The sequence below is a fragment of the Pteropus alecto genome, unplaced genomic scaffold, assembly GCF_000325575.1.
Source record: "Pteropus alecto unplaced genomic scaffold, ASM32557v1 scaffold81, whole genome shotgun sequence".
Taxonomy (NCBI): domain Eukaryota; kingdom Metazoa; phylum Chordata; class Mammalia; order Chiroptera; family Pteropodidae; genus Pteropus; species Pteropus alecto.
Window position 1 is genome coordinate 974,608 of NW_006433378.1, and position 10,840 is coordinate 985,447.

Sequence of the window (10,840 nt, forward strand, 5' to 3'; positions counted from 1 at the left end):
TTTTTAAAAAATAATTAAAAATTAAAGATCAAGTATAGATTAAAAATGTGAAATATAAAATAAGTTTTCATTCAATAATAATTTTTCTGCCTGTTATTTTCCACACAAGACAATATTATATTCTCTCTCTCTCTCGCGCGCTCTTAAAATCTAGGTAGAGAACCATGTCCACATAGTTTTAATTCCTCTTTTGGCTTACTTTTCTTTAGTATATGACCAAATATTATTAGGATAAATATAAGAGGAGTTTTAACAATTTAGATCTTTTGAGCAATTAACATGCACTGCATTTAAATAACAGAGATTTTTAATACAATAAACTATGATCACCAACATAAATAATAAATTTGCAAATAGTCACTACTTATATTAAAACCTTTTAGGAATTCTGAGAGTCCTGCTTGAGTCAAGGTAATTACATTGTTTGGATGATAGGTTAAAACCCACAATTTGTTAGTTTGAACCTGTGCTTAGCAGTTCTTTTTTTACCTGTGAGCAGAAGATGAATTGACCTTTTAACAGTCAACCTCATTATCCATGTGTAAACATTTCTATGGGCATAGTTCTTCACTGAGAGTGACTTAGGTGCTTAGAAAGACTATTAAGTCTAAACCAATAGGGTACCACTTAATGAACTGCAGCAATAACACTCCAAGTGGTTCCCTTGTGGACTGAAGAGATTTGCTGCCCTAGAAGCCTAAATATACCAGGGAGGAATTAAGACACTTGGAAAAAAACAGGCTATGGAAACTGTAACTATATAAACAATGTATGCAATGTAAAGTCAAGACTTTAGGCACTTTTCCTGATCATTCCAAGTAGAAGAAAAGTAATTGAGGAAAACAGAATTTGTCATTAAGAATTCATTGAGGGGACTGATCTATGATTTATTTCCCTAGTGAATTATAGTAGGAAAAGACCCAGTAAGCTCTCAATAAACATTTGTTGAGTAAGCGGATGGTGTGAGTAATTGCATAAAATATTTATTTTATTTGACTTTTATATATCCTTGTTTAATCTTTTACTTTTTATATAAGTAAGAAACTAATAAGGATGTCATAACTTTTGGCTATTATATATTTAATTTTTGAAGTCAGTAAATCATAGCAATTTATATGTTATACATAAGGTTATTTGTTTTATTCTCGCTTTACTTTTTCAATGAATGCTTTGTGGAAGATTTGTGCAGTGAAAAATAAAATAAATTAAGTCCATTTTGAAAAATCTGCAGTTTCACTAGAGACAATTTTCATCCTGAGTTTTACAAAATAAATAGTGTTTCTAATTATTCCCCTTGGCATAAAAAGCATATTCCTCAAAAAAAGTTGCTTTTCCACATACAAAAAATCAGGTTTGTTTTGTTTTTCTTTTATAAAATATTTTTTATTAAAAGGATTATTTTAGTTTTTGAGGTCACAGATTTGATAAACAAAATGCAAGTTCATGCTATTGCTTTACTTGCTATGTTACTTTTTCATGTAATTATATTTTAAGCTCTTGTGTATTATCTTGGACTGAATGTTCTAATATATAATAATAGCCTTTCTCATATAACATTTTTTTGCTTTATTTATTCCTTCTTTTTTGCTAATTTTAAATAAGGAGAAAAATTCCTAACAGAGTCATTTCAATATTAAATAAATAGAAGCCTGTGACAAATCTATTGCAGATAAATTTCTAGCATATGCCAATCATTAATTATGTTTCTGTAGCTAATCAGAACTATGAGAGACTGATCTCTTCAAATAGCTAATAATTATTCTTGTCTATTATCTAGTAATATAATTTAAAAGATTGTCTCATCCTACAAATACAATTTAGATTATTATTTTCCTGACTGTCTTACATGTATTAAGTAATCTAAAAATCATGTGTATTTGGAGGACTGTCAGATTTTTTTTTCAGTTTTATCTTAAGAGAGATCCCTTGCACGCCCAAGAAAAGCAGAATATCTTAAAATTTAAAGAACTTTCAGGAAGTTTTTGTACACATTAACCAACATGTTTGCAAGTATGTCTTTTGGCATAATAGTTTTTATATGTTGCTGTTATCAACAAAAATATAAAGCTCAATCCAATGGTATTGGCATCACAAAACAAAATACTTTAGAATTTTATAGAATACTTTCTAAAAGTATTAAAATTCTAAATAAATAAATTTCACATAATATAGGTCTTTTCTTATGTTCTTATTAACACTTTAAAAGATATTCAGCAAATCGTTCTGCTAGATTGTTACAATTTTAGAAAATATATTCTCCTTACACTGGCATTTAAATGTTCTAAGATTTTAAACTTTAGGTGTGTTCAAATGAATTAATCTGCACTTAGGTTTGTATTAATGCAGTTCTCTGGATATTTCAATATAAATTTCTTCACTAACACAAAACAAATAAAGATTTTTAAAAACCATTAATACAAGTCTTGCAGAGAGTTTATAGATATGCATTTATACTTCCAGAGATACTTTGAGTGTTATTTCAGGCAGTTGGTTTATTGAAGTAAAGACTCTTACATATTATCAGTTTGTACATATGGGACTGTAACCATAATCCTCTTTCAAACATTGAGGAATTTCATGGGGTTAGCATTAAAATCTAAGACAACTCTTTCTGTTTTAATTGAAAATGAAACCAGAGAGTATAGGTCCAAAAACTAAGATTCTACTTTGAAACTACTTTTGTGTCTCCTTAATACACAAACAGGTGTGTGATCAAAGATATAGTGTCTAGTGTTCTTTATGTAAACTAAACCATTCTAAAAAGTACTTACAATATATGTCAAAGTTATCTGAATATTAAAAGATTACTCAAATAAAAAGAAAGATTTAAAATTGAATATATTTGTCAGCATAAATGTGATGATACTTTAAGATATATTTATATTCATTTCAGACGCAATCAACAATGATGATATATTTTACATGTATAGTTGGAATGAGGCAAGTAATTTTACTCATAAGTGAATGTACTTTTCTAATATTTGTAACCTATGATTTAATATGTTTACATATTCATGTAAATATATATAATTCTTCAATGAGCAAGAATCTCAGAATTACTTGTCTCTGACATTTATTCTTCATAAGTTCTGAAATATCTTTTCCTTAGAATCATATTGCCATGGTAATGCTTTATATAATTTTGGACACAAAAGAATTAAGATACGTTTGTTTCAGTGGAATTATAGAATTACTTAAAATATCATTGGAATCTAGAAACTATTTGATGGAACAGCAGCCAATATCCTTCATCTTTTATAATGAGATAAGATGTTGCAATTTACTTTTAAATTAAAATGTTCATACAAGATCTAGTTTCAGGTTTTGATGTCATTGATTTCAGTTTGAAACTTCTTGGTCCAAAGGTGACACCATTATATGATAATGCAACTTACAAGTATATATTGGATTTATGCAAGGGATAAACTTTCAATACAACTTAGCCTTAGGTTAACCTTTGCTTTGGATACAACTGCAGACTTTTAACCATTTCATAATATCATGTGTAGAATTTTCCATGGATATGTCAAAGCACAAAAACTTAAACTTAAATTAAAATGAAGACCTTTTAAAGTTTAATTTTGAAATATAACAATTGGAGCCAATATTCTCTCATCACTTTTCCAAACTTTATATATAGCTACTTGAAATCAAAAAAAGAAATCTTATTCTGTGATGTATGAGGGAAGCCAAAAACATCCAGAATCACAAGGGCTCTGATCCTTTGTGGACAATGGGGGTTTCAGAAATGCAGCTACCATTTTTTTAAAGACTAGAAAATAATAAAATGTTTTGTAGTTTTTTTGCTTGTTTCTTTTTAGATGTGGTAAATTTAGATAATTGAATATTTTATTGATTCATAGTAGGTATTAAATAAATGACACTTTCCTATAATATGTTTAATTAATTTAAAATAATTTCTTTAATGAAATTATTTTCTATTTTCAATTTTAATTATTTTTTATTTAATAAAGCAGATTTGTTTTCTTTAAGTATATACATTTATAAATTGTATAAAATATAAGTAGCTAATATGGAAGTAGCTGGTTATATCCACACTCATCAAATCCAGGCTCTTTGTCTATATAAAGATTTTAATTTTTTTTCTTTTCTCCCTGTCAAAATTAAACTTTTATGATAAATGTTTAAAATGTGCTCTCTTCTTTCTAGAAGAATCATTTCTAAGAAAACTCTTAAAATAATACATGATATAATGCTAATTTTCCAAGATGATTTTCTTTTGAATTGCATGTGCTTACTTTGAGAAATATTCCATTTTTTTCATTATAGAAACCTCTTAGAGGTAAAATAACAGAGAGTTTACTGCCAAGTCTGAATTAATTATAAAGAAAGAAGATGAATATGATAGAAGCATAAAGAAATCTGTAAATTTTAATTTTCCCCAAACTCCAAGCATTTGTATTACAAAGCAATTGTATTGAAGAATATTTTCTGTACACTACCATTAAAAAGTAAAAAGAAAAGAGAAAAAAATGTAATTGTAGTGATAAGAAATAAGGCTTAGGCCTCTGTTTTGAATAGATAGAATTTTTTCCTATGAAACTTTAAATAATTGTTACCACAGAAAGGTTTAAAGATCTTGAATTTTGAGTAAATAAGAAAATGCTCATTAGTTCAGAGCTTGTATTTGCCCAAATGTTTATAAATTATTGTAAGAAGTATTTCATACTTGCCTGCTACATCTCTCAAAGATGTGACCCCAAAAAATGTCTATTTAGAAAGTTTCCTTGAACTCCATAATGAATGATCTCTGCTATAACTGCAAGTAAACCTCTGAGAAAGAACGTATCATAAGTACTGTATCAACAATTTTAGCTTATTGCACAGGACTTGTTCCTTTTCCACATAACTATTTAATGATTTTAAACTTCAGATTGTATAATGACATAACTGATAGAAGTCTTGAGCTTTTCTTCATCTTTTAAAAGATTAAGATTATTGACCACTTTAGGAAGAAAATTTAATGAAGGAAATAACTCTTAAATGATGCTGAGTGGTGTTTGCCTCTTGTCATTTCCCTGAAAGTAGCACGAGATGATATTTGTCTAAAATGTGTTTATGGATTGTAAAGTCTACTTTGAAATTTCTTGAGCTACAAGCATGCTCGTAAGTGGTTGGTCATGTAGAATAAAAATTATTAGTTAACATATGCCAAAGAGGAGAAATGGAACCATTGAATGTTCCAACATAGTTCTAGGTTTGTTGTCATCATTGTTAAGTATTCAACAGAATAGGACCCTAAGGAAACAAAACAATTGGAAATTAGAGTTGAGCATGAAAATATATACAAAAATGTTATACCTAGAGTAGGTATAATTTTTTTAAAACAGTAAGAGAGAGTTTGAATTTTGTGGATGCAACATGGTAGAGGAGAAAAAAATTAAATTAAGGGTTCAAAAGAGCTTGATTCTGCTATTTACTATTTACCTTTGACAAGACATTAGCCTTTTCCGAAGCTGCATTGACTTGGTAAAAGGAGAAAATAGCTATCTGCTTTCCTCACTAGATAGTTCTGATAATTAAAATAAACACACATACAAATATAAGAATAATATTATGAATGCTTTATTGTGTGCAAATTGCTATTAGTACAAGCTATTTTAATTGGGAACTTTTGGGTATTGGGTATTTTGTTTTGTTTTGTTTTCGCATTTAATTCTGGCACATTTGTGATGTAACTAGCTCGTCTTTTCTAAGATTGCGTATAGAATGTTCCAATTTACCATCAACCCTCAGTTGAAGTCTGTCCTAACCAACTAAGTGACCTTTGTCATCCATTCTGGCCCTTCTCCAGCCCATTGCCCACGTTGCGACCAAGGTAATCTTTATGAATCTTGTCATGACACTCACCCTGCTTAAATTCTAATGTTGCTTGGCATGACCTGTAAAGCTCTGTGTAATCTGGTCCCTGCTTCCCTTTCAACCTTCATCATGTATCATTTCCCTGGTTTAATCAACTCTAGCACAGTGGCATTTTGCTTCCTCAGACTTGCCATGTGCTCTTCCACCACTAGTGTATGCTGTTTCTTCATCAGAAAGACTCTCTTCCCACCTCAGCACTGCTTCTATTTTAATGTTCACCTACTATTCAGGCTTACACTTTTGTTCAGGTGTTACTTTCTCAGAAAGCTTTCTCTGATCCTCTTGTCTAGCTTTGTCCTTTTATTTTAATGTGCTCATTGATTATGGTGATTTCATGTTTCTTCCAAAACATTTATTTTGGTTTGTCATCATGTATCCATTACTGTGATTATTCTATTAACATCTGTCTCTTACCAGACTGAAAATTCTATTTTCTGTTTATTGTTAATCTGCAAAATATCTGAGAAATTATGGGGGCTCAATAACTTTATATTTCTATAAAATTATCCTAAATATTTTATTGACTGATATGTATTGACAATTTACTTGATTTTAGATGATGAACTTTTAAAATGGACCTATCAATGGATCAGGCTAGAGGGAAGGTGATAGGAGAAACACAAACATGTAGTGGCTTAGTGTTTCCTCTGAGTATGGTGACATGCAGTCATGGTCATCCTAGCCACCACAAAATCTTAAAAGGAGGGAGTACGTTGAAAAGGATCCAGCAGACAGTTTGTAAGGGTTTGAGAAGTTTAGGGGAAAATGGCAGAGACAAAGCTATGGGTTTAAGTAGGACTCAGATGGAGACCTAGTAACTGGAACTGGACTCAGTGAAAAGATATCTTTGGACAAAGGAAGGGAATTGACATTTCTATATATAGACCAGAAACAAAATAAATGTATGAGGAGGCAGGTAATAATGATAAGGGAAAAGGTGATCTTTATTAAGAAAAAGATAATAAAGTTACTTAAAAATTCTGAGCCTGTTATATTAAATTTTTAACAAATAATATAGTCTTTTAAAAATTCTTTGCTATGCTTTATGAATAATTAATACAAAATATTCTCTTCTAAAGTAATTTTTTTACATACATCTTCCCTATTTATTTTACCATTTATTATTGTGCATGTTTATTTCGCAGACTGTGTGTGGCAGGCAGGATAATGATCCCCTAAGATGTCCACATCCTAATCTTCAGAATTTGCGAATGTGCTGTTTCATGCAGCAAAATGGACTTTGTAGATATGATTAAGCTAAAGATTTTGAGATAGACAAAAATGTCCTGGATTAGACAGGTGTGTCCAATCTAATTACATGGGTTATTAAGAGCAGATACCTATCCTGGCTGTAGAGAACCAGAAAGATGGCATCATGAAAAGGATTCAACCCACTGTTATTGGCTTTGAAGATGGAATAAGGGGTCACAAACCAAGGAATGTATGTCATTTCCAGAAATTGGATTTTTCCCTGGAGTCTCCAGAGGGATGCAGCCCTGCCAACACCTTGATTTTAGCTCAGTGTAGCCCAAATCAGATTTCTAACCTACACAATTGTAAAGTACTAAATTGTGGGTTTAGTCCACCAAGTTTGCAGTAATTTGTTACAGCAGCCATAGAGAAATAATACATGAATCTGCAATGACATTTATTTATACAGAAACTTAAAAATTGAGAATAAATGATAAATGAAAGAGAAAGGAAAGTTAATAGAATCAACTGAGAAAGAATTGAGAATTCTAATAAGTGCTATATTTAGTTCTCTTTGTCACTGAAATTTAGTTTTTCATTGCATTTAAATTTTATTCCCCAAATATAATTCCAAGAATGTGTAAATCGCTCTTTACTTAAAATGGAGTTAACTTTTCAGAGATTCAGTGAATAAAATATATTATTGTTTACTATAAAAGTACATTATCTATTAGAGTAAAAAAGAGCTTCTTAAAGACTGTACTTTATGTTAGCCTAATTTTAAAAAATAAATTCTATGATTCTGAAAGCTTTTCATAGTTAAGATAAGCAAACTTTCAAAAAATATACTTCAAAAACCTGCATAAATAAAATAATTAAATATGTTTCTGTAGATTGCCAGATTGTAGGCCATAGGTATGAACTCAGACCACATTTCATTTATCATCAAAGTCATATATATTATATAAAGAGGCATGATAAATGTGTTATTATCAGCCATCAAGTGTTGATCACTTCTACTTCTAGTGCATTATATCAAACCACACCATATCAGATGACAAAGGATTTCATGTTAGCTTACAATTCAGTGAGGTAATAATAATATAAATCATTACAATATTTATTATAGAAGCTCCTTTTTCTAGTTAGCAGATTCTTGGTGCAGTGTTACTTCTATCAACTCTTATTAATCATGTAAGCTACAAGAGGATGAGCATCTTGTTTCCTACTCAGTTAATTGAACAGTATCTGACACTACATGAGTGCTCAATAAATGTTTGTTTAATGAATAGAAAATCTAATATGAAGTTTCTTTTGTTATTATTTGTTTTTTTAATCATTTCCCCATTTACATAAAAAGAAACTGAGATTTAAGTATATGGGGGTTATTCTGCCATTTGCAACAGAAGCAGTTAGTTGAATCCAGTGTCCAGACTCCTAAGCACATTACTGACTTGACACCACTGACGTCAGTTCAAGTGGAAACTGCCTCTGAGCTAGATCTACACTGTGTGGCTCATATTCCCATTATATTTCTAGGAAATGTATAAGTCTCTTTACTTTAGTACTATGAGAAGATTATTTAGTGTTTGGTTTGCTTTTTTTGTTTATAGAATAGGATCAATTTCAAGTAAAATTTTCTCAAATTAAATTTTTGTACCCATCTGAATTATTTAACTTCTCTACGAAGTTTACCCAGAAGTCCCAAATTCCTGCTTCACTCTTTGACACATTTAAATACATATTATACTCAAAATTTGGTTTATAAAATTTAATGGATATGTGTTTTTATTTTATCATGGGTGAAAAAATCAAATGACTTACTGTGAAGGAAATCATTTTTTCTTGTTTCATTATTGTTTCATTGTTGTCTCATTATTGTTTCATTTCCTCTCTTTATGTTTGTCTATGATATTATAAAGACATCTACAAAATATGTTAATATTTGAAGTATCATACTTATTTATAATACTGTCTAAATTGCTGCTATAGATTTTAAGAGTTAATTTTATGTCAATTTCCTTTTTTTATTGTTTCTGTCATAGTGAGGTGTGTATGCTTTTCATTTCCATTATTATTTTGGTTCATATGGCAAAGATCAATCACAGAACTATAAGTAATAACTTTCAGTTCTGCTAATATATTTTACTCTACTAAGATGTCAGTACGTTGAGACTTGATTTAAACAATTATTTACTTTTATTATTTTAAGGACTTGCCAAACTTCAAGAGAAATTTATAAATAGTTTCTTTAAAATGTAAGATCCATATCAATTAGTGTTTTCTTTTCTAATAGCCAGTTATTTCTATAATAAGTTCATTGCTGTCAGTACACAATCTCTATAGAAAATGCATTAGAGAAAACTATGTAATAATGTAAAGTGATGATCAGATCTTTTGCCTCTATGGATTACAGTTTCCTGCTTATTAGATCAAGATCACACATGTTTTTGATTTCCAAAGACCACCCAACTAGTTACTGAAGAGAAACTCGGAGTTTTTTGTTTCCTTGTTCAAGCTAGGATGTAACACAGAACCAAAGGATACCAAGGTGGCAGTGTCTGAATATAGTACAACTTAGTACTTGTGACTAAAACATACTACCAGTGTATGTGATTAAGAAGTCATCAAGTGTGAGAGAAGATGTTGGAAGCTGATAGACATTATCAGATATCCACTTGGAATAAATAGTTACTGTTTGTTTTATCTTTTCAGATTTGAGCTCTGTAAAAACAGGAAAATAGATACAAAAAGGACTTTTCTTGTTAAAATAGCAAAGTGCATTAGGTTTTATAGCATAATTTGATTAAGTTATTAGAGCTAATATTGCGTTGTTGGTAACTGATTGCAATATTATCCCCATGAAAGACTCTTATAAGTTATTAAATAATTAAAAGAAGAATGTGTGTTAAAATGCAGGGATTATATTTACATTGAAAAGATGTTAGAAAAATTGTATACTGGGTAAGGCCAAAATTCTTCATACAACTATAACTTTCTGGTCATCAAGACTTGTCCCGAATTCCTAAAATGTAAGTACAGCATTCTTTACAACTAAAATTATTAAAAAAAAAAAAATGTTAAGTAACAATGCAAAGACTAAGTGATAATACAAGGTATCTATACACAAAATAACATAAAGCAATGGCGTCTGGTGACTAAATCAGTGGCATTAGTTACTAGTGTTATGATATTATCAGAGAAAGATGTTGGTCTTTTGTTGATTTTGTTTTGTTTTGTATTGGAAAGGTTAAAATAAACTTAAAGGAGACCCACACACTATGTAGCGGCCAGAACAAAAGCAATCCTGGCACTTATAAAATGTATTGCTTTTTAAAGATAAAACAAGTATAAAAATAACAAATAAATGATGTAATAAAAGAAATTGACACTTTTGGAAGTTTTAGGGACTTTTTCTGCTTTCCAAAGTTAAATTTTCAAGTAATTATGTATGTTCTGCTTGCTTGTCAGTTTTCTCATTTTGAAGCATCACATTATGTATATGAGGCAGCAAATGTGGTGACGGAAGAATCTGAAACTGAGAACAGGCAAAGCTATTCATTCATTACATTCAAACCATCAAAACAAACAAAAGATATGTCTTATGCAAATTAAGTCTATTTTAGCTTCAAAACACACTTAATATCATAAGTAATGACACATGAGATAACAAATTTCTGTATCTCACAGTCTCACCTAAATATACATTTCTGTTTCTTTAGTGTTTGGTGGCATCCTGCAAGAGCAAAGTGAGCCCCGTATTGTC